We start from the raw sequence: 24,739 nt of genomic DNA on the forward strand, positions 1-24,739 counted from the left end.
TTTGCCTTGTTGCTCAGGCTGGTCTTGAATTCCTGGAATCAAGTGATCCTCCTGCCTCAGCCTCTCATAGTACTGGGATTAAAGGTGTGAGCTACTATGCCTGGCTTTCAAATGAAATTTCTTTGTGGCAAAATGACAAGCTGTGTTCCTGACACTGTGCTAATACACGCACAGCCAACTCAATAGCTTCTGAAGGGACTATCCTTGCTTATTGTCTTAAAAGTGACTATGAGTAATGTTTGAACAACAGTTGGTGTAATTCATGCCACAAGTATGTATGTAGTTATGTTCAAAATGTGTTGTACAGTCAGCCTGGAAAAACAATATCTGAATCATGTGACCCAATTTTCCAGTTTAAAGAAAAAATAGTATATGCTTGAAATTTATCTATGATTAAAATAAATGTTGGGGGTTTTGATGAGGGAAATTTAAATGCACTCTGTAGTAGACTTTGTGCTCCTTGCTCTGACAACGTAGCTTCTTGAGTTAGCAAAAAGAAAAAGGTTAATAAAGGTGTCATTGTCCAAAAAAAAAAAAAAATCACTGAAAATTTTGGGATAAAACAAGATGAATTATTCCAAAATGCAGTTTTTAAAAACTGCATTTAGAGAAAGTGAACAAAGGAGGGAGCTGTAGGTAGAATTTTAACTACAGGCATATCACTACTTTTATATTAGAGATTTCTGATATATGCTAATATAAATGTATACATTATTAAAAAATTGTATTACACATAAAAATTGTATGTTTATGTATCTATGAATTGGAGATATTTGCTTGCAGGTTAAAAAAAGAATGTTATAAGGTTATTCTAGGTTGTTATTAAAGATACGTGCTAGGTTTGTTATTAAAGATGTCTGCTAAAGATGTCACTTTTTCTAAATTCTTTTTTTTTGTGTGAGGCCACTTTTTAATTTAATTTAATTTTAATTTTGAGACAGGGTCTTGCTCTGTCACCAAGGCTTGAGTGCAGTGGTGTGATCGTGGCTCACTGCAGCCTTGACTTCCTGGGGTCAGGCAATCCTTCCACCTCAGCCTCTTGAGTAGCTGGGACTACAGGCAAGTGCCACCATGTCCAGCTAGTTAAATTTTTTTTTCTTTCTTTTTCTTTTCTTTTTTTAATTTTAGAGATGAGGCCACTGTATGTTGCTTAGCCTGGTCCTGAGCTTCTGGGCTCATGCAGTTCTCCCACCTCTGCCTCCCAAAGTGCTGGGATTACAAATGTGAGCTACACGCCTGGCCAAGGTCATGCTTTCATAAGTAAACCGTGTTTCTCAAGTTATACCAATCAAGTAGTCAAAATGAATTAATAAGAACAATTTTAAAAAAGAAAGATTTCTTGGCTCTGCCATCATCACTTTGCATGAATGCTTGTCTCCGCCTTGATATTCCTGCTACAAATATCTCATCCCCTGTAGCTTTTGTTATTCACCTCCTCCTTCACCTTGGTGTGCCATCTTCATCTTATGTATGAAACACCTAGGTAAAGCTCAGGGAAGTTGCCTTCACTATTGCTGCTGGGAAATGTCTACACTGACACGGCCCTGCCATATTGATATGGGTGGTACTAATATTAATATTGGTGCCAGTGGTCTCTTGTCACTGCCAATACTGCTGGTATGGTATCCGCTGACTATACAAAATATTGTCCAAGTGCTGCTTATATATAGCACCTTTTTCCTCTTCTTATTTTTCATCCTAAATAGATCTATTTAGTTTTATTACCACCAGGCCTCAAAATATGCCCAGTCTTGCCCATATATAGGCTGTTTAAAATTGAGCTTGGATCTTGCAAAGATTTTAGGACCATTGTATTGCCATTCTTTGCAAAAGTCAGAGAGGGAGAGGGACCCCTAGTACTGTGTTTATCTGAGATAATGTAATCTAGTTTGAGCTTGTTTCATGGAGCTGAAGGTAAATATCTCTTCAGCAGCCATTCCTCGAATAACCTATTCTCTATAATTTTTTTTTTCTTTGGCCAGTCAGATACATACACAGATCTGTGCTATATTGCTCTCTAGTCTCCCATCAATTGTATTCTATACATATGAACAAGCTCCATTTAGGCAACGTTTATTTCTAGAGGTAATTTGTTCCCTTTGGAATGTGTATATGAAAACTTGCAAATGCTTTAAACGCTTTCTTCCATTCATCCTTTTTTCCTTCCTCCCTCTCTTCCTTCCCTTTCCTTTCTCCCTTCCCTTCCTCCCCTCCCCTCCCTTCCTCTCCCCTCCCCTCCCTACCTCTCCCCTCCCCTCCTCTCCCTTCCCCTCCCCTTCTTCTCTTTCAACAATTTTCCATGGGTCTCATGTTTTTGTATGTCTTGTGAGGAAAGGCATTGGGCCATCTTTGTTCTGGACTGTTTTTTCAAGGATGTTTGTTAGCAAACAGCCTTGGAAGATGGAGGTCGTGTTTTCCTCTGGAGAAAAAAAGCAAGGTTATTTACTGCCCAGTGTGATAAAGAGAATGACTTTCTTTGGGGCGAAAAGTTCAAGGAGGCTTACTGCCCATCACAAAAGATTTGGGTTTCCCAAGCTCAATGATCCTCAGCTGCGAGGCAAACCTCCTGCATGAGCAGCGTCCACTTGGACCCCTCTGGGTTGCCTGGAAGAGGTAGAGGCAAGGGGAACTGGCACGAAACATGATCTTGAGGCTACTTGCTGCGCTTTGGTCTTTGACCCAGGTGCCTTCTGTCTACTGCCAGCATCCGTAGAACTGTGGCAGGCTAATTTATTAGCTTACAAGGAAGAGGAGATCTCAAATCCTTACAGTTTCTGATTCTGCCTTTGAGAAAGATTTATAAGCTTCCCTGCATTAAGATTCCCTTTGAAGAATACCAAGTCAATACGAAAGATTTTATAAATAATAACGCATAAGCATAGATTCATTAGTGTAGGCTGTTTAATTGTTGACTGATTTCTGATAGAAAAGACTGTGATAAGATATTCACAGATCATATTTTCTGAGAGTTTCAGTTTTGACAGGTTAATCTTTTATAATATTAGGTTGTTGAAATTCTGATTTTCCTATTAATCTCCTATTAATATTAAACTGCATTGGGACCTTGTCTTCCTAAAATACATATATAACTCCTAAAGTTACACACAGTATTTCACATATTTGAAGTCACCCATGATAGTCTATTTTATCTCCCTGAGTCTTCTCTATGAGCTAAAATTTTTTCAGTTGCTTTAAGTGGTGTGGTTTTGAGTCTGATCACCATCCTATACTTTCCTCTTAAAAAGTTTTACTATACAATGTAGCATCTCATTTTTTTCCTTCTTTTCTTTCCTCCTTCCTTCTTTCCTTTCTCTTTCTCTCCCTCTCTCTTTCTCCTTCCTTCCTTCCCTCCCTCCCTCCTTCTCTCTCTCTCTCTTTCTCCCTTTCTCTCTTTCTCTCTCTCTCCTTCCTTCCTTCCTTCCTTCCTTCCTTCCTTCCTTCCTTCCTTCCTTCCTTCCTTCCTTCCTTCCTTCCTTCCTTCCTTCTCTCTCTTTCTTTCTATCTTTCCTCTTCTTTCCTTCTTGACAGTATCTCACTCTGTCACCAGGCTGGAGTGCAGTGGCATGATCATAGCTCACTGGACCCAAGAACTCTTGGGCTCAAGTAATCCTCTTGTCCCAGCCTCCCAAGTAGCTACAGGTGCATGCCACAATGCCCAGCTAATTTTTATTTATTATTATTATTTTTTGTGGAGATGGGGGTCTTGCTTTGTTGCCCAGGCTGGTCTCGAGCTCCTGGGCTCAAATGATCCTCTTACCTCGGCGTCCCAAAATGCTGGGATTACAGGCATGAGCCACTGTGGCCAGTCCTATATTTCTATTCACTAGCAATGTATGGTTGTAAATGGGAAAAATATTAATAACTATACAATTTACAGTAGTTCCTTTGCCCCCCAAAAAAGAAAGAATTTAAGTATAAATCTAACTTAAAAGTATCTAGGATATGTATTCTGAAAACTAAAGAATCACTACCTGCCTGGGCGACATGGCAAAACCCTATCTCTACCAAAAATACAAAAATTAGCCAGGCATAATGGTGCATGCCTACAGGCCCAGCTATTCGGGAGGCTGAAGTAGGGGGATGGTTTGAGTCTGGGAGGCTAGGGTTGCAGTGAACCGTGATCGTGCCATTGCACTCCAGCTTCAGTGACACAGCCAGACCTTATCTCAAAGAAAAAATAAAAATAAAAAGCACTAAAGAACAAAATAAAAATAAAAGACCTAAATAAATAAATGAAGAGTGATAACTGTGTTCATGGATTGAAAGACTTAATATAATTAACATATCAATCACTTTCTAATTGATATATAGATTTAAACAAATTCAAATAAAAATCCAAGCAGGATATTTTGTAGAAATAGACAAGCTGATTTTAAAGTTACCTAAAAAGACAAAGGAACTAAAATAGCCAAAACAATTTTGAAGAAAAAAAAAAGAATAAATTTTGAGAAAGTACACTATTTGATTTTAAGAATTCTGATAAAGTCACAGTAATCAAGGCAGTGTGGTATTTGTGAAATCATGGGCTCACAGATCAATGACAAGGACTAGAGCCCAAAAACAGATGCATAACTAGATAGTTAAGTGACTTTGACAAAGGTGCAAAAGCAATTCAATGAAGAGTATTTTTTTCAAAAAATGATGTTGGAATAATTGCACAGCCATATCAAAAAAGTCCTAATTTTTATACCTATACAAATGTTAACTTGAAGTAGATTGTAGATATAAAATTATAAAGGTTTTAGTAGTAAATATAGAAGAAAATCTAGTTGATCTTGAGTTTGGCAAAGAGTTTTTGGCAAAAGAGTTTTTGATATGATACCCAAAGCATAATCTTCAAAAAACATTGATAAATTGGGCTTCATACAAATTAAAAACATGTGCTCTGCAAAAGACACCATTAGGAGAATGATAAGACAAGCTACAGATTGGGAAAAACAATTCACAAATCATAGATATAATAAAACAATGTATCCAAAATATATTTTTAAAAACTCTCAAAATTCAATGATAAGAAAAGAAATGCCAATTAAAAATGGGCAAATAATTTGAACAGTCATTGGATAAGACATACAAATGGCAAATAAGTTTGTGAAAGATGTTGAACATCATTAGCCATTAGGGAAATGCAAACTAAAACTACAATTAATTAAACCAACCAAAACCATCCCAAGCAATACCAAGTGCAAATCAGTGGAGTAACCGGAACTCTCATATATTACTGTTGGAAATGCAAAATGCAAGATGGAAAATAGTTTGCCAGTTTTTTATAAATTTAAACATACATTTACAATATGACCCAGAAATTTTATTCCTATGTATTTATCCCAGAGAAATGAAAACTTATGTTCACACACAAAACTGTACAAAGAAGTTTATAGCAGTTTTATTCATAATTGCCACATACCTGACAGAACCCAAATGTCTTTCAGTGGGTGAATGTATAAACTGTGGTCTATCCATATAATAGAATACAACTTAACAATATAAAGGAATGAACTATTGATGCACACACGAATGAATCTCAGAAGCATTATGCTGAGTGAAAGAAGCCAATCTCAGATTGTTACACTGTATAATGCAATGAAAATGACATTCTGGACAAGGCAAAAATATCAGAACAGAGAATAGACCAGTGGTTGTCAGGGTCTAGGAATCTGGGAAGTGCTTGACCACAAGGGGCAGCATGAGGGAATTCTTTTGGGGTAAAGGCATTGTTCAGTATCTTGATTGTGAAGATGGTGACATGAATCTATACTGGTCTTAAAACTCAGATCTGTACTCCAAAAATACCTTACCAAATCAACACCCATAATCCCCCAATGACCACCCTCTATATACGTTTGCATAACATATACATATGCATGTATATAAATGTATACATACATACATATCTTGATTATGCCGGTGAGTTATATTTAGATGATGCATTTGTCAAAAATCAACCCTTAAAATGAGTGTGTTTAACTGTATGTAAATTGTATATTAATATAATTTTTAAAAATTTTCAATAAAAAATTGATTGAAAATGTGGTCCCAGAACAGAAGAGAACTTGCTGCTTTGGTACTAATAGCATTAGTTAGAACTGGACTGTTCTCTACTTTGCTATATGCTCTATGGAATTTCATGAATTTGATTAATAAATTATGCAAAAATATTTATTGAGCAACCACAATGTGCAAAGTCCTGTGCTTTGAGTGCTATCAGAGCTAGAGATGGTTTCCGCTTTTTGAAATATATTCACATAACCATAAGGGAAATAGTCTGTGTATGTCCTATGGAAATAAAATATACAATGCAAATCAGGGGTACTGTGCTTATTTGCTTTACTTATGAGGTTAAAAAAATCTGAATATCAGCAACAATTACCAGCAAGTGCAAACTACTTTTTAAGAAACAAATTGTACTAATTCAACTAAACAAAACTAAGTGTCATTTAAAGAGTTCGAAGTGAAAGCAAGTGACAGAAATTGTAAACTCGTTTTTTCTGGTGGTGATAGCCTCCCCAGGAGAGCATGCCTCTTGGGAAACATTTCCTTCATTGTTCTCTAGAAATGGAGGGGAGGCAATACAAGAGGCAGTGCCTGGTGCAGAGCCTCAATTCCTACTTCGTGGATGTGAAATGCCCAGGATGCTATAAGATCAGCACGATTGTTAGCCATACACAGATGGTAGTTTTGTGGGTGGTCTGCTCCACTGTCCTCTGTCAGCATACAGGAAGAAAAGCAAGGCTTACAGAAGAATGTTCCTTCAGATGGAAGCAGCACTAAAAGCACCGTGAATCAGGATAAATAGGAAACCATCCCAATAAACACATTTTGGATATAAAACCTAATAAAGAAAATGTAAGCTTGTAAGATTACTTGGTATGTAAGAGCTTTTGAAACCATGAATCTCTTTCAGGGGAAAAAAATTGGATTCTGTTAATGTGGACACTTTGACTACCTTCAATAAACATTTTTTCACATTAATTGTAGATAACTGTTAGGTGAGGTCACTGTTGTTGAAACTGTGGTGTTGAGTCCAGAAATAAGAGCTGACTCTTATACCCAAAACACATGTTACGTATGTTTTACTAAAAATATGTTTTGTGCAATTGCTGGTGTACTGGAAAATAGATGCAGTGAACTGGAGCAAAGGGAACTTGCTGTAAACTTAAGAGGAAGAGTGATGATGTATCAGAATTCATCACAGGAAAAATATGATGGGCAAAATCTCGTGTAGGATTTGTTCTGCTTATGTTGCCTTCTTAGGAAGACATTTTGATAACCATCTGTTTTGCATTAGGATGTGTATTAATCTTGAGATGTTCAACCTCTTCTTTAAAACTAAAATTTCACTTTGTTTCTTGAGGAACGGATTTTAAACTTGTGAATTTTCCTTTTGTTAGCAGCAAAATGATTTGAAAGAGAAACAAAATTTGGTAATTTTTCTAGGAAGAATTGAAAAATACTTCATAGAAATTTTAATACAAATTTAAATTCTCCTTACTATTCTGTGAATAAATGGTTCTAAGGAGTTGATTTCTGGGTTTCTGAGCCATTTTACTTTATAATAAATATAAATTATGTGAGATACAGACTCTTCAGCTGGAGGTCAACCTGATGAAACAGCCAACTTTACAAGAGAAAAGACTAGGATGAGAGTTCCTTAGGTGACTTGTTTAAAGTCACACAGGTAGTTTGTAGCAGAACTCATACCAAAATTTAGAAGTCTGTTTGTCCAATCTGTTTCCCTCAACTATGTTACATTGACTTTCTCTATATTTATACACACATAGATACAAAAACTCACATGTAATTCAATTGTCACACAAAACCAAACATTCATAATGTCTTGTCCAGAATATTGACCTTGTAATTGTAATTTTTATATAATCAAATGAATTTCTACATTTTTTGATAAAGGATACTGGATAGGAGGGTGTAAATACATTTATTGTTATGCAATCATTCTAACATTTAACAAACAAATTTTATCCTTCATGGATTTTAAGTGGACACTTGCAGATAGAGATTTTTTTTCCCCCCTGGTCCACTGAATGCTGTAAGAACTAGGTGCTCCAGCTGGAAAGCCTTGGTTTCAGACATGTCAGATTGTGGTAGGCAGAATTAAAGCCCCCAATGAAAGCCCCTAATCCCTGGGAGCATGAATATATTATGTTACATGGCAAGGGGAACTTTGCAGATATACATAGAGTTACTAAATTATTTAATCTTAAAATAGGAGATACCTGGATTTTCTGGGTAGACCCAATGTAATCACATGAACCCTAAAACCAGAAGAATAAGGCAGAAGAGGAAGGCAGGAAGTTACAGAGATGCAACCGAAGACATGGGATTGATTTGAAATTTAAGAAGGAATTGAAGCACTGTTGCTGGCTTTGAAGGAGCAGAGCATAACCCCAAGGACAGCTGGCAACTTCCAGAAGCTGAAAATGAGCCCTGGCCCACAGCCAGCAAGACAACAGGACCCACTATACTGGCAACCTGAATGAGCATGGAAGCAGGTTCTTCCCCTTGATGACCTCTGACCAGAGGACCCAGCTGAGCATCTCCTGGAATTCTGACCTGTAGAACTATGAGATAAAGCATGGGTGGTGTTGTAAGCTACTACATTTATGGTAATTTCTTAAATCAGCAATACAAAAGGAATATACTGTTCATGTGTGGAGGATGGAAGGATGGACCACCAGGGGTGTCATGACTAAGATGCTTCCTGGGAATGCACTGGGCTTAAGAGAAAAGAGAGTTGGGGTACTTAGGGTTTTCCTTACAGTGTGGCAGTATCAGAAACAGAGACAACTTTGAGTGTCTAGTTTTGTGTATCTACTTAAATTATGTGTAATGTTAGTGCCTTTCACTCATGCTGAAGCCTTCATCTTCAATAGAGAGGGAATCTAAAAATCCTGGGCTGTTACACAAAAATTTACATAAGACTTTTTGAAACCATCAGATGCTGTTTTTGTTTTTGTTTATAGTGCATGTAGCAGAGCTTATAAAAAACTAAGTTAGGGTCACTTTCCTCAGAGGTAGGTTTCTACTGAAGCATATTGGAACCCAGATATTCAAAACGGCTTAGACAGTAAAACAGCCACTTCGGAGAAGACATGGTAGAAGAACCTAAGTTTTAGAGGAACATGTTTCTAAAGCAACCTCAGTAGCTTTAGAATTGCAGTGTTTTTATGTTGCTGACTTCTACTTGAATTGTATAATTTACTCAGATAGTTTAAACTACTTACCTAAGACCACTGAACAAAGTAGAATCAAAACCTGTATCTCTAGGTTTAAAACATATGACCTGATTGTAGGTTGTGGTCTATTCCCTAGTCTAATAAAAGGGTGTTGAAATTCAGCATTACTTACAAGTGGTGCATCTTGAAACACATATTTGGTCTAAACTGGCTCTTTTGAATTTTTAAAAAAATTTAATTTAAAAAATTGAGGCAGGGTCTTGCCATATTGCCTAGTTTGGTCTTGAACTCCTGGGCTCAAGTCATTCTCCTGACTTGGCCTCCAAAAACATGAAGATTACAGATGAGAGCCACCATGCCTGGCCTAAACTGGGCTCTTTTGATTCAAAATATTGTATTCCCCAAGGGTGATGTAAGTTAGCTTAAAATTATTTATATGTTGAACTTGGGGCTGCAGAAATTTCTTTTACCAGAAGTAAGAGGCATTAAATAGACTTTGAAAAGGCCTACAAAGTCCTGAGAAAAAGATCTCCAAGTTAAATTGTGCCCTCTTTGGAAATCTGGAAATGATTGATGAAGTTTTCTTGGCTAGATTGTGATCATATGTATGTAAACTTGCCTAATCCGTGTTTTACTGTTGCAGATTACTTTTGCCAAAAATTGCAAAATAAAAAGTGTTGATATTAGAGCTATGACTGCATATAAACTAAGGAACTTTCTAAAAGGTAGTTTCAAATGGAAGATTTGGGATTACAAGAATGATTCTAGAGGGCAGGGAGTGAGGTGGAAATGGCATAAGAAAAGTGAGAAGTTGAGGAAAGCATGGAATATTTGGAAAGTAGGGAAGCACCCTGACTGGATTGCAGAGTTTATGATGGGAGAAATGAAAGATTATACTGGGGTTGACCTAGATTGTTAGTTAAGATTCACCGTGTCTTATGGATCCAGCAATGTCTTCAGAACAATAGCAATCTCACTTACAGGAGAGCTTCCTTGAGGCCACATAAAGGCTGTTCTAAAATCTAGACTGCCACCAACACCTCTGCTGCCACTTTTGCCTCTGGCACCCAGGAAACCAAAGAATCAATACTCAAAACTGCTCACAAGGAACCAGCTGAAACATAGTCATTTGCAAGGTGATATTTGCTCGCAAAGACTACTGTAAGAACTGACTGGAAGATGACCTGTGATTGGTTCCTGCTCTTTAAATCTTACCCATTAGGCATAGGTTACATGCAGAGTGTTAGCTGAAAAGAGCAAGTATAACATTTTTAGCTTTTAAATTTCTCCAACTACAGGCCAAGTTGATAAGACTTTGTGAGTCAGTCCACAGTTTCCATCACATTTGGGTAGGTCATGAAAGCCTGGGACCATAAAACTAAGAAATTAAACATAATCTTGGAAAGAAAAACAGCTCATATATATTAAGTGCTTACTATATTCCAGCAACAGTTCAAACCACTTTTATATATAGTGACTTGTTCAATTTTCTCAATAATTCTATAAGAAATTATCCCCAAGTTACAAATGAGGAAACTGAGGCACAGAGAGGTTAAATTATTTGACAAAGGTCACAGAGCCAGCAGCTTGAGCTCATGATCCCCTGCTCTTAAATATCATGATATATTGCTCCTTGGGGGCAGAATCAATTTAGCATTCCTGAAGGTGGTGATGCATCAATTAAGTGTTGAGGCGTAAATAGTGGTTTTCCAGGCAAAGAGAGAAAAGCGCTTGCTAGGGAAAGGTATGAAGGTAGGATGGAGCAGGATTCATTCAGTAAATTGCTGTTGGTTTTATTAGGCTGCTGTGTAGGGTATGAGATGAAGTACCAAGAGATGGCATTAGAGAGGTAATCATGGAATAGATCCTAATAGGCCTTTGATTCCCTGCTAAGAGATTTGAATTAAACTGATCAGATTTTCACTTTGAAAGATTCATTTTATTACACTATGAAATATAAGTTAGATGGAGGCAAGGCAATAGTTATTTGGGAATTGCTGTAGTCCAGGTGAGAAATGACGAGAGTGAAAGAATAAGAGGACATGAGAAAAATTTAGGTGATAGGATCATAGGTACATAGCAACCAGTGGGATATGGAGGGAGGAGTGTGGGATTATTTCTAGATTTCTGATAGTAGAACCATTCATTGGGCCATAGAAGTGAGGGGAGATAGGATCCGTTTTGTACATATGAAAATGGAAGTATCTGGGGAATATGAGTGGAAATGGTTGGTAGACTTCAGGCTTTAGCTACTCAAAGTGAAAAGTGGAACCAGAAACATTCTGGCTGTAAAACCCCATGCTCTGAACACCCCCAGGGAGAAAATAAATCTTCAGGCCATCTGTGGCTTAAAGGGAAGTTATCAGGCTAACATTGCAAGGCATACTTCACTCTTTTTCATGTGGATGAAGAGAGACATTCATTAACCTTTTGAAGAACTATGAGAGTTAAGCAGAGTTGTTATTTTTTAGTGAATGAGGGACTAGTCGCTTACATTCTTGCGGAATCTTTTTGCTTGAATGAGAACTAATCTTTACTAATTAGCCTGGGGCAGTCATCCTAAGTCTGTCACTTACAGTGTTTTCTAAAAGAAGACAATTTTCCTCCTGCATCCTTTGCTATACCATAGGGTATAATCATAAAATACAAAATGTAGCAAGATACCTTAAGAAAACTGAGCTTAATAAACCTCTATAAAATTTTTTCTTTCTTTTTGGGCTATATGTTCTTTGATTGCATTTTCATATATAAAGTTTAATATTGAGATAATAGATAATATAATATTTAGCATAGTTGATTGAAGTTTTTTATTATTAATCGTTTAGAAATATTTATTTCTGCTTTGCAACTCATCAGGGTAGTATTATACACATTTTTAGTATTATTGTCAAATTTGGGAAAGCCTCTGTCAAGATATTAGTTCCGGCCTGCAACTTCATGTTATGATACCTGGTGAGTTTTCATGATGACTGGAGCATTCCTGGAGGTCAACATTGGAATGCCTAAAAATAGATTACTTCTACAAAGGAGTGACTACAAAACAGAAACATTCTCCAGAACAGAAACTAAATATATGATGAATTGAATTTCCCCTTAACTAGATCTGCAAAATTCTTGTGGTAACTTCCATGCCACTGAACGTGAAATTTTGCAAAATTTTAAGAAGTATTTGTTTAGGTGAACACATTGCTAAAACATCTTCCAAGGTTTTGAAAGGGGCTGTGGAAATGAGGGGACATGAACATTAACTTCATTAGCTTCATGGTAACCTGTCTGCCGTGTACTAAGAACTGTGGAACAAGAAGTGAATATTTCAGCATAGGTAGCATAGCACAGGAGCAGGGACACACCAAAGACCCAAACCACTAGAAAGACATCTTCCTTCTTTACCCTAGCTGAGAGTTAATTCCTCCATGTGGAAGAAAGGAAGATTGCGACCAGCCTTCCTTAAATTCCCTCCAAACTCCTGTGAGTAAAATTCTGCGTCATTTTCTTTGCTTAGCACTCTATTTTCTCACCAAGACTGAGGCCTTGTCAGGAGTTCCAGTTCATTTGGCTAGAGTGATAACATCTGCTTAAGTTATCTATTGTTGCCTAACAAATGCCAAAGAAAAAAATTATTTGTGATACTCGGTAACCTGCAGTAAGGCAGACATTTTTCAGAACCATCTTGATAGGTGAAGGGATGGCACGATGGGGTCTTGCGGTAGGGGAGAGAGATTGTGCTCAACCTCAAACAACAAAGAAAAATGGACATTTTTGTCTAGAAAAAGTAGGGTGGGGACAGTGGGTGAAAAATTACTAACTGGAAACATCAGGGGTAAGGGAAGATTCTGGCTGAATTGACCTAACAGGATTCTTGCTGAAGGCAGGCGGGGCTGATCGGTCATCATCTAGGTGCTCACGGAGGGGGAGGAACATGATCAGATATCGAGGATGGGGAGTTCTGGCTAAACAGACTTGGCAGGATTCTTGTTAACATTGCATTCTATAAGGAAGGACACAGGAGTCCAATAAGATACTGATCTAAGTTTGATTCTTTGTCACAAAGTATCCAAAAACAGTGGCTTAAAAAAATTTTAGTCATAATTCTGTGAGTTAGGAATTAGGTGGGGTTCACTGGATATGTCTCATTTCCTTTCCATGTGGTGTCAGCTGGGGTCACACATGCTGTTACATTCAGCTGGGAGCTCAGCTGGGGCTCTGACATTCAAGACAGCTTCACTCACATGGCGCCTAGGCTAAGTGTGACTGGAATGGCTGAGGGCTGGCTGGATCTCTCTTTCTGCCTCCTGGAAATCCATTATCATTTAATAGCACAACTCTTGCTTCCATGCTGGCTGGACTCTTAACGCAGTGAAAATGGAAGCCACCAGGTCTATGAAAGGATGGACCCAAACTGGCACCGAGCTATTGCTGCTACATTTTCTTGGCCAAAACAAGTCACAAGTGAACCTAGATTCAAAGGGAAGAAAGATAGACTCTACCTCTTGATGGCAGAGGCAACATGCATGTCGGTGGCCGTCTTCACAGACAATTTTCCTCAATATGTCCTCTGCCACAACAATTCATACCTCTACCATGGGCAATACACACCCAACCTCCTTTCCCTCTCTCTACCTGCTAAAGCCTCATCTAATGACTCATTAGACTTCAAGTCCAGTCTGCATCAAGTCCTGATATCTCTCTATCTACAGAGAATAAGATACTTTGTAAAGACAGAGAGACCATGCAGAGCAGAAACAATGGACCCAGGTTGGCAGCCAGCACCAAAGCCCCAGATGGAGGAACAAGACCATTTTGGAACCCCCAGCCCTAGTTGAGGGCCTCAGACAGCATCATATGGAGTGGAGAAGAGCCACCTCAACTGATTTTTGCTGGAATTTCTAACCCACAGAGTCGTAAGTAATAAAATTGTTGTTGTTTTAAGCCACTAAATTTTTGGGTATTTTATTATGCAGCAATAGCTAGCTGAAACAATACTCTACTTAGACTTTTGCCTTGGATTCGCCTTCAGACATTGAGCAAATCCTGAAACTGAGTTTCCATTCCTCCACCCCGTGTCCCTTAAGCTTGTTTGCCCCAAATTCCTCATTCTCTGCATCGGTGTCTGTGGCCAAAATCTTCAAATGTTTTATGCCTCCGTTCCTTACAACAAAGGTCACTGGATTTGTGATTAGAAACTCATTTGAAAGTTTCCATTTCCATGACAGATATGTGGGTAAGGGCCAGGTTGTGAGATTGAGGAGTGGTGAGAAAACCCCAAAAATAGCCTGTGTAAACTTTACAAAGTTTGAGAATGAAAGGAAAGTAAGGGATGGGGAGATGGGTTAAGGGGGTAGGAATGGGGCTAACAGAGGAAAAAAGAAATAAATAGAAATTATATAAATAAAAATAGATGTGTGTATAGATATTTACACATCTATATATCTGTATCTGTCTGTACTTGTACCTGTGTCTGTACCTACATCTATATCTTTATTCCAGCCCAAAATGTGACCATTTGAAGACCTGAAGTAGTTCTGAGAAGATTTAGATAATATAAATCCAAGGTGTCTAAAATCTCACAAAATTACCAAGGATGATGATTGAGGAAAGCATAGAGAGCAAAGTTCTGAGTCAGAAATACAAACTCCTTTTGGAAAATGACTGAAATAAATCCTTCAGACAGTGTCATATTTCACTGAAAAAAATTAGATTGAGAAAATCCCATCACATACAGTGGAAAATAACTGTGACTTGGCAGGTTCTCTATCTTCAGATGAGCTTATCCTGAAGTTGGAAAATCAAGAAAGCAGACAAAATGTTGAAACTTCCTTAAGAGACTGCATGACAAAGCTGATATAGGAGACCACTGTGATCTTGTATTTACTAATATTACTGTTTTAACAAGCTCCTTATTCTCAAATATTACCATCTGGCAGAAATCAAAAGTAAATGTCTCGAAATTTACCACTACATATCTGAAAGAGAAGGAATTTAAAGAGACAATTATATATTCAGCATCTTCAAATCCATGGAGATACCTGTCACACTGAATTTCTTCTAGGATATGGTACAAAAATGAATTTTGTGAGGATTAAAAATGCCTTCATGGGATGGAAGATTATCACATCTCTACTTCCAATGCAAATGACAAACTAGTTCCTAAATAACATACTACAGGATTATTATTTTGCATATACTCATTGAATAGTACTGCCAGAGACAGATAATCAAGTTGCCCTAAAATGATGTCAAGAAGGGCTCACTGGTATAAAAATGGCAGCAATAGCCTCACAGCCTTACCACAAAAGGTTACCTCAGGCAAGAAAATTATATATGTGATCATTTTACCAAATGTTTTGTCATGGCATAATATGAGTTGTCATTTTTCTGTTTCCTGTAACAGTTTCCTTGCCTCCTCCCCTACCTACATGGTTTTTGTTCCATCAACACCTCACTTCTTTTCTTTTTTTTTTTGAGACGGAGTCTCGCTCTGTTGCCAGGCTGGAGGGCAATGGCACAGTCTTGGCTTACTGCAACCTCTGCCTCCTGAGTTTAAGAGATTCTCCTGCCTCAGCCTCCAGAGTACCTGGGGCTACACAGGCGCCACCACGACCAGCTAATTTTTGTATTTTTAGTAGACACGGGGTTTCCTATGTTGGCCAGGATGGTCTCGATCTCTTGACCTCATGATCTAACCACCTCGGTCTCCCAAAGTGCTGGGATTACAGGTGTAAGCCACTGTGCCCAGCCTCAACACCTCACTTCTAGGTACCAGTTTTTGAGTCAGTTTTTGCTGTGGTAATGCTGCATAAAAACAGCTAAATGTATTTATTTTTACAATACATGTGGCTCCAGGCTGCAGATGACTGAGGGTTGGCTCCATGTGTCTTCTTAGTTTGGGACTTGGTCCGAAAAAGCCACCTCTTGCTGCATATGCCATTCTATCAAGGCAGAAGATGGGAACAGCAAGCTGTGATGCATCAAGCAATGGTGCTTAAAGCTTTTGCTCAGAGTTGGCACACTGCTACTTCTGCTCACATCCTGTTGGCCAAAGTGTGTCACAATATCATATGGCCAACTCCCCAAATCAATGAAGTGAGAAGAAATACTCCTTTCATAGTGACCACCTTACCTGTCAAAGGGTGGGGGTGGGATATCCTATTACAAAGAGGGGCTGAGCACAGTGGCTTATGCCTATAATCCCAGCACATTGGGAGACCAGCCTGGTCAGCATGGAAAAACCCCACCTTTACTAAAAATACAAAAATTAGCTGGGCATGGTGGAACACGTTTGTAATCTCAGCTACTCAGGAGGCTGAGGCATGAGAATTGCTTATGCCCAGGAGGCAGAGGTTGCAGTGAGCCGAGATTGTGCCACTGCACCTCATCCTGGATGAGAGTGAGACTCTGTCTCAAAACGAACAAACAAACAAGCAAGCAAACAAACAAAACCAAAGGGTGGGGGGAACCCAAACCAAATAGGGAGCAAGGATTTGGAAACAATTATTTAATATATTGTCATTTCAAAATATTTCCCTAGTACAGGGTGACGTTAGTTTATTCATTCATGAATTCAACACCTACTGAGAATCAAATATATACTGTATTTTTTGTTCTTAGTACTTGGACTACATCAGCAGACAAAGTCTTTTCTCATGAAGTTTACATTCTAGCTCATATTTCTAAATAGAGTATTGGAACCTACACTTCAGAGTTGCTTGCTATTGTCCATGAAGTTAGGTTTGGTGGTGAGCTTTCACTTACTGTTGGACTGCTCTTTTTTTTTTTTTTTTTAAATGATTCCACCTCTGGCTTAGCAATGCTATTTATGAACATCTTGAAGTAGGAAGTGATGCCAGATTATAATTACATGGATTTATTTATGTGAATCCTCTAAAATGTTGCCAGATGATGTTTTCTAAAAATGTTAAGTATAAATTGGGAGCTGAAATAATGCCAGAGAAATATTTGTTTTCCACACTAACCAAAATTTTGAAAAAGGGTACAAAAATATTATTAGATAGAATGAAAAGATCTAGTATTCAATAGAACAACAGGGTGACTATCATCAATTTATTGTACATTTAAAAATAACTAAAAGAGTAAAACTGGATTGTTTGTAACACAAAGGATAAATGCTTCAGGAGATGAGTACTCCATTTCCCCTGTGTGATTATTACACGTTGCATGCCTGTGTCAATATATCTCATGTACCCCATAAATATGTACACCTATGTACCTACAAAAATTAAAAATTAAAAGAGACAGCAAAAAAGAAGAGGAAGGAAGGAAACACCATCTGAAAAGGCAGAGATCCGGCATACAGAGGAGATGGGGAGTTACAGATTTTACTTTCTATGTCCGTTCCTAAGGCATATGTTCACTCATGATTCAGTCATTTATCCAGTGCTTCTTTACACATCTCTTACTATGTTCCTTGTTCTCTCGTGGGTGCTGAGAATACAGTAGTATGCAAAACGGACAAATCTTTTCGACTTCACGAAGCCTACGTTTTAATGGAGGGAGAAAAGTAGTTAAAATACGTAAGATGCCAGATGATGCTGCAGTTTGGAAAGTAAAGGTTACTGTCAAAATGGGCATTGTGAGAAGAGTCTAATTAACTTAATGTAGTTAATAGATAATAAAGAGCTTAATAAAGGTTAGTAATTAATAAAACAGTGCTTAAAGCACAAGCGATATGCTGTGTCCTGGAGCTAGTAGCAGGGAGAAGCTCTTAACATCTGACACCTGAAAACAAGGGCTGGGAGAAGTTACTCAGAGAGGGGAGCTGAAGGGAGAGAGTCACCTGACAGTAGATTGTGGTCCTCACAAAAGGGAGGTAGCCGGCTGGCTGTGGAGGCTCATGCCTGTAATCCCAGAACTTTGGGAGGCCAAGGCATGTGGATCACCTGAGGTTGGGAGTTCAAGACCAGCCTGGCCACTGGCCAACATGGTGAAACCCTGCCTCTATGGGGGGAAAAAAAAAGCACAGAAAAATTAGTTGGGCGTGGTGTGGCAGGTGCCTGTAGTCTCAGCTACTCAGGAGGCTGAGGCAGGAGAATTGCTTGAACCTGGGAGACAGAGGTTGCAGTGAGCCGAGATCGCACCATTGCACTCCGGCCTGGGTGACAGAACGAGACTCCATCTCAAGAAAATAGAAAACAAACAACAACAAAAACAAAAACAAAAGGAGGCAGCCAACCCACAGGGACTTGGCAGGAGCGGAGCTGGGAGAATAAATTCCCAGCCTCTTTCTCTTCCCTCCCTGAATCTCCTTCTGCTGGCTTTTATTGGTCAGACCCGACAGGAAGCGGAAGGACCCCAGAGCTTGTTGATGGAGAGCATCGGGTCAGCCTCCTGGTGAACACGGCAGGGCTGAGAAGGTGCCAAGTGAATGTGGGGCTGGAACTGGAAGACATTCAGGGCAGACGACGGTAAGTGCTATGGGGGGAAAAAAAAGTAGGAAAGAAAGACAAGAAGGAAATGGGTAAGGGACTGACATTCTGAAACAGGGGTATCAGAGGAGGCCTAAATCAACAAGATTGTGATATTTACGCAAAGCCTTGGAGTAGCTGAGGAAGTGAGCTATGAGGGAATCTTAGGCAAGGGAATGCAGATGAGAAGTCTCTGAAACAGAATTCCCAAGGGGCTGGAAAGGAGTCCAACTGCAGCCAGAGCAGGGATGAAAGCAGTCAGTGAACCGCCCCAGGTAGAGCAGCTTCTGCGGCCCCTCCACTTTGAGGTCTGACTGGGCACCCTCCTACCTGCTCTCTGCCTGTGAGCACCTGGGAGAGCCTCTTAGGGTGTGAGGAGTGGTAGTGGGGTTCTACCTTTTGTGCCCTGAGCCTGAAGAAAAAATCCTTTGTCCTTTTGAAATGGCGTCATTTGTGTGGGAGGTTCGTTGCCATATGCCAAGGAAATAGAGCATGTGACACACACAAGGAGTGAGTTTAAGAGCAGAGGTTTAATAGGTAAAAGAGAAAAGCGTTCTCTCCTGCAGAGAGGGAGAGCGCGGCTCCCTAGTGGGTCTTCCAGTTTTGTGGGGAAATGCACGGTGTTTTATAGACGAGCTTGAGGATGTGGTGTCTGATTTACAGGGAGCCTGAGATACTGATTTACGGAGAAACAGCTCAGTCAGGAGACCTCCACCCAGGTGGGCTGAAGGTATTGAGAGGCAGACACCCAGATAGAACAGCAGAGTGGATCTATCTGGGGGACCAACAGCTTGAGAGCCTGCAGGGCTGATACCTCTCCAGAGTGAAGGCCCCGAGCAGAGATTCATCCAGGTATTTAGCTCCTCTTTGACAGGTGATTCTTATTAATACACAGGTGTTCTGTATTACCTATAACTCTAGAATATACCAAGTAGGCAGCTGTTACCTGCCTACCACTAATTACAAACTAAAAGGTGTCCTCCACGAAGGAGCCATGGGGGCAGGGTAAACTTAATGTATCTCAACATTGATTGGACCAGGTGTGCTGTTTGCATAGCACACGAAGAAGCTGGCCGCCTCACCCTAATTTTTTATTATATAAATGGGTTCTCTACCTGGCTCACACCATGTTGCCTGCTTCTTTACTGTACATGTGGTTGACAAAGAAAAGGGAAGATGGAGCCTCCGTGTTGAATATACCTGGAGCCTTTTCCTATGGGCACAGCTGCCAGCATTCACCTGTGCAAGCTTTTAGCTTGCTTTCTATGTTTGCAGCTTGATTTTTCAGGTTGCTCTTTGTTAGAAACATTTTGGGGCCACTTTGCATTAAAAGGGAAACCTTGTCAAGGACTTTCTTTTCCTCACTAACTGCCTAAGTAATTTTTTTCTAGTTCCTGTATCATTTTCTCTCTCTCTATCTTTCAAATTTTCCTTGCTTAATGGGGGCAGATGAAGGAATAAAGCAAAATCTTTTAGAGATGTGATGTATCTGAGTTTTCTTCTTAATTTCTATGCAGATTTGGAGAAAATTACCTAATTTATTTATTTATTTCTATTTTTTGAGACGAGTTTCACTTTTGTTGCCCAGGCTGGAGTGCAATGGCGCTATCTCTGCTCACTGCAACCTCTGCCTCCTGGGTTCAAGTGATTCACCTGCCTCAGCCTCCTGAGCAGCTGGGATTATAAGCCCGCCACCACCATGCCCAGCTAATTTTTGTCTTTTTACTAGAGATGGGGTTTCTCCATGTTGGCCAGGTTGGTCTCAAGTTCCTGACCTCAGGTGATCCACCCTCCTCGGACTCCCAAAGTGCTAGAATCCTGTGAGCCAAGGCACCCCGCCAAATTACCTATTTTAAAGAAAACTATTGAGAACCTTAGAGTTTTAAAATTTAACCCCTGCCCTGCCATTCCTGTCAAGATATACGTGAGGACAGGAGGGGAGCTATAGCAAGAAAGTTCATCCTCTCACTTGCACCATGGGGTGTACACCATTCTTTTCTGAAACACAGAGAACTGGACTGAAAGATACAGTCACATATTTTTCAAATTAACTTTTCCATGGTGACACTAAATGAATATGATAGAATTGTAAGAGGAAAAAAGCAATTCTGAACTGTTGACCCTGTCTTCAGAGAAAATGAAGTCATTTTTACTCATTTGTTTTATATGCTTAAATCATATGGATCAAATAAAATCTTAGGTACAAAGGGTGAAAATGCTTGTCAGAAGCCTTCATAAGAATATATTCCTATTCAATAAAAATTTATGATGTTGTGACTGTTCTAGATTTTTAAGAGGATTTTGGGTTATTATATCTCCAGTGGGCCTATGCAGACTTTGTTATTAATCCTTCAACAGCAGGAAAATAAAAGCAGTAGAAGTGTTAAATGTATAGAAAAATTATCTTTCACAAATTATGAAGTGCATTCCAGTGAATAGCATTATGATATCATCTGCCAAAAGAAAAGCTATAAAGTTAGATTTTCTTGGAGTGATTTTTCTAAAACAGTCGTGAATTTGATGTTTAAATGTTTTGAGTTTCTGATTTCCATTTCTTTAGAATGCAGTGGCAATGACAGATTATTCCTTTACCGCCTATTAAAATGTAAAGTCAGTCTGTAGTCTCTAAATTTGGTTTCTGTTGAATCCATGACCAAACTAGAGTGAAAGGTACATTACCACTTTGATTTCTGTTCAAGAAAGAAATATATGCAGTATTATAAAGAGAAATCAAAGCAGGCTGCTGGATAGTATATCTAATCTGTGACTTTCTTGGATTTGCTGACAACAGAGATGAATATTTCACTCTGATTTTTTAAAAAGCTTTTGAAGTTGCACTGGCTTTTACTTCTATGATGATAACTTTCCCAAAAGAGTCTAGACAAATGCAAAATCTTCTGGAGTCACGAAAAGTAAAACGTTGTTAAAATGTCTAATTATCTGAGCACCAATGCCCTTAAGTGCCTTTAAGTTATCATTATGGAATCTGTAAACAATAATGCCAAATAAATAGGGGATTTGTTCCATACTACTGAAACTGCATATGGATATGAAACCGCATATGGGTAAAGAAGGCTGGGAAAAGATGCCATGTTTTAAAAATAATACAGCTGGGCACGGTGGCTCATGCCTGTAATCCCAGCACTTTAAGGGGCTGAGGTGGGCAGATAAGTTGAGGTCAGGAGTTTGAGACCAGCCTGGCCAACATGGTGAAACCCCCTCTCTACTAAAAATATAAAAATTAGCCAGGTATGGTGGTGCACACCTATAATCCTAGCTACTGGGGAGGCCAAGACAGGAGAATCACTTGAACCCGGGAGGCAGAGATTGCAGTGAGCCAAGATCACACCACTGCACTCTAGCCTGTGCAACAGAGCAAGAACCCCTCTTAAAATAAAGAAATAGAGTTGTACACTATTGTCATGAAAACTGACACAAGTCTTTTGGGCATTTATAATTTTTAGATTATTTTTTGATAGAGATATAGATTATATCTAATGTTTGAAGGTAGGTGAGGTTTATGGGTCTCCTCCACACCCCCATCCCGTCTACTAGGTAATATGTTACAACAAAAGCCCATACTGTTATATTAACGATATTTAGTAGAATACTGGCCTGAGAAAGCCTTGCAACCTGTAAATTAGATAAAGTTCTAGCTCTTTTTCGTTGGCTGCTTCAGAAACACCATGCAGGAAAGATTCACTCAAGGCAATGATAATGACAATAATCTAGTGGCAGGATTTGGCTGTCCTTGTCCTTGTCTAGTGAGGACAAAAATCATCCGTGTGAGGAAAAAATGAACTTCTCTTGTGTTAGGCCATTAGTTTTGGGTTTACTTGTTATAGGCGTTAGCATACTCTGACTAATACATTACTTTTACAGAACAGGGTCAGCATTGCTCAAGCTTTCTTCATTTTCTAGAGTGGGAAGTAAGCCATTAGAGCTTTATAAATTACATACATAAAGAAATTGGCCAAGTATGAAAGAATGTGTGTATATATGTATAATAAATATTACTGTGTGTTGCCTAAATCGTATACATATATATTTTCTTTTAGGAGTAGCCTGACTCATAGATGGCATTGGTGGAAGCATTCCAGAAGATTTATGTGACATTTACTAGGTTTAAGAATTATCTAGAAGAGGGCCTGGCATGGTGGCTCACACCTGTAATCCCAAAACTTTGGGATGCTGAGGTGGGAGGATTTCTGGAGCTCAGAGTTCAAGACCAGCCTGGGCAACATGGCAAGACCCTCTCTTAAAAAATGAAACAAAAAACCCCAGAATTATCTGGAAGAAGGGCTGCATTGAAAAGGCTGAGTCCTAAAAGACTCTGAATTTCTTTATTTTATTTTTTTTGAGATGGAGTCTTACTGTGTCACCCAGGCTGGAGTGCAGGGGTGCCCTCTTGGCTTACTGCACCTCTGCTTCTCATGTTCAAGAGATTCTCTTGCCTCAGCCTCCCATGTAGCTGGGATTACAGGTACATGCCACCATGTCTAGCTAATTTTGTGTGTGTGTGTGTGTTTTTAGTAGAGACAGGATTTTACCATGTTAGCTAGGGTGGCCTCTAACTTCTGAGCTCAAGTGATATGCCTGCCTCGGCTTCCCAAAATGCTGGGATTATAGGGATGAGCCACTGTGCCCAGCCAAGACTCTGAGTTTCTGATTTTGTTTTTGCCGTGTAATCTTCACTTCTTCCTTGAGTACCAGGAAAGTATTCTTAGTTGGATATAAACATTTTATCTTACCTCTCCTCTATTGTCCCGTTAAACAACTTATTTACTTTCATTAAAATTGAAGAATTAAAATTTACCAGAGGGAAGAAGTAAAAAACTGTATAAAAGCAGTAGAACAACCAGCCTTTGTCAGCTATACTTAAACTGACTTAATGCTATCATTATATCTCTAAAACCCTTTTATTAACATTTTTCTCTCAGAAGATACTTAAGCTATACTGTATTCTGATTCTTCATAGTAATGCACTGAATTTGATCAAAATCCATTAATAGGGTGTTGGAGTGGCTAGCAGGAAATCAGAGAGACAGATACATTTGAAGTACAAGGGAATCTAGATTAAATTAAAATTACACTTTGTTTTCCAGTATCTTAATAATTGTATTTGTGTCTTTGAGTGTAATTAGAGTAGAGACTGCACTGGGCAAGCCTTGCCCATTTCTGTTGGTAGATGTGGGAAGCAGTTTCTCACATGGCTCCCAAATAATGATCCCATCTCCTGGTACCCATGCCTTTGTGTAATCTTCTCTTGAGTGTGAGTTGGCCCAGTGACATGCTTCTAGCAGAATGTGGAAATAGTTATGGGCTGTCATTTCTGAGATTCAAAGATGGAAGACAAAAAAGATTCTGTTTTCCATCTTGCTCACCCTCTCTCTCTTTTGCACTTGCTTTGATGAGAACAAGATGCTCTGTTGTGAGCTTCCCTGTGGAGACATCCAAGTGTGAAAACACTGAGGGAGGCCTCTAGACAACAACCTATGAGGGACTGAACCCTGCCAAAAGCCATATGAGTGAATGTGGAAGCAGATCCTTCCCCAGTCAAGCCTTTAGATGATGGCAGCCCAGCTGATGCCTTGATTGTAGCCTTGTGAGATGCCTTGAGCCTGAGACCCCAGCAAAGTTGTGCCAAGATTCCTGATCCGGTGAGACAGTTACTAAATGTTTGTTGATTTGAGCTGCTGTATTTCAGAGTAATTTGTTAAGCAACAATTGATAACTGATACAGCAGACGAAATTATAGATGGGAAGATGAAGATTATAAGGCTAGTAAAGCCATATACATCTAGTTAAATTAAGGCTGGGCTATTAAATATAAATGAAAATGCTGTTTCTTGAAATTGTTTTTGTAGATCACTGCTACATTAAGGAGCATGTGGTGGCTATTGGGAGCATGATTAAACAGTGGATAACTTGATGGTCCTGAAGTCAGGAAGAAGTCTGGGCCAGGACATCGGCAATATACAGGTGCGTTTTTGTTGCCTATTTGTTGTTTAATTCTTTGACTGTAAGTGATATTGTCTAGGCCAAATCATAACCTCCTAAATTAATTTATCATTTATGTCTCTGAAGATAAATTCTGGTAACAAATACATGTGTAAAGATAAA

The 24,739-nt window shown here is 39.0% G+C and overlaps 1 long non-coding RNA gene across 1 annotated transcript in view; it reads left to right on the forward strand.

Moving 5' to 3' along the window:
• The window catches only part of LOC119469859, a 106,643-nt gene that overhangs the window by 10,471 nt on the left and 71,433 nt on the right, over positions 1–24,739 (forward strand). Inside the window, exons 2-3 of the long non-coding RNA XR_005198708.1 lie at positions 5,712–5,716; positions 24,484–24,598. This is a non-coding gene — a long non-coding RNA (uncharacterized LOC119469859). The remainder of the gene's footprint in view (positions 1–5,711; positions 5,717–24,483; positions 24,599–24,739) is intronic.

Source organism: Cebus imitator, unplaced genomic scaffold (genome assembly GCF_001604975.1).
Source record: "Cebus imitator isolate Cc_AM_T3 unplaced genomic scaffold, Cebus_imitator-1.0 Scaffold911, whole genome shotgun sequence".
NCBI classification, from domain to species: Eukaryota; Metazoa; Chordata; class Mammalia; order Primates; family Cebidae; genus Cebus; species Cebus imitator.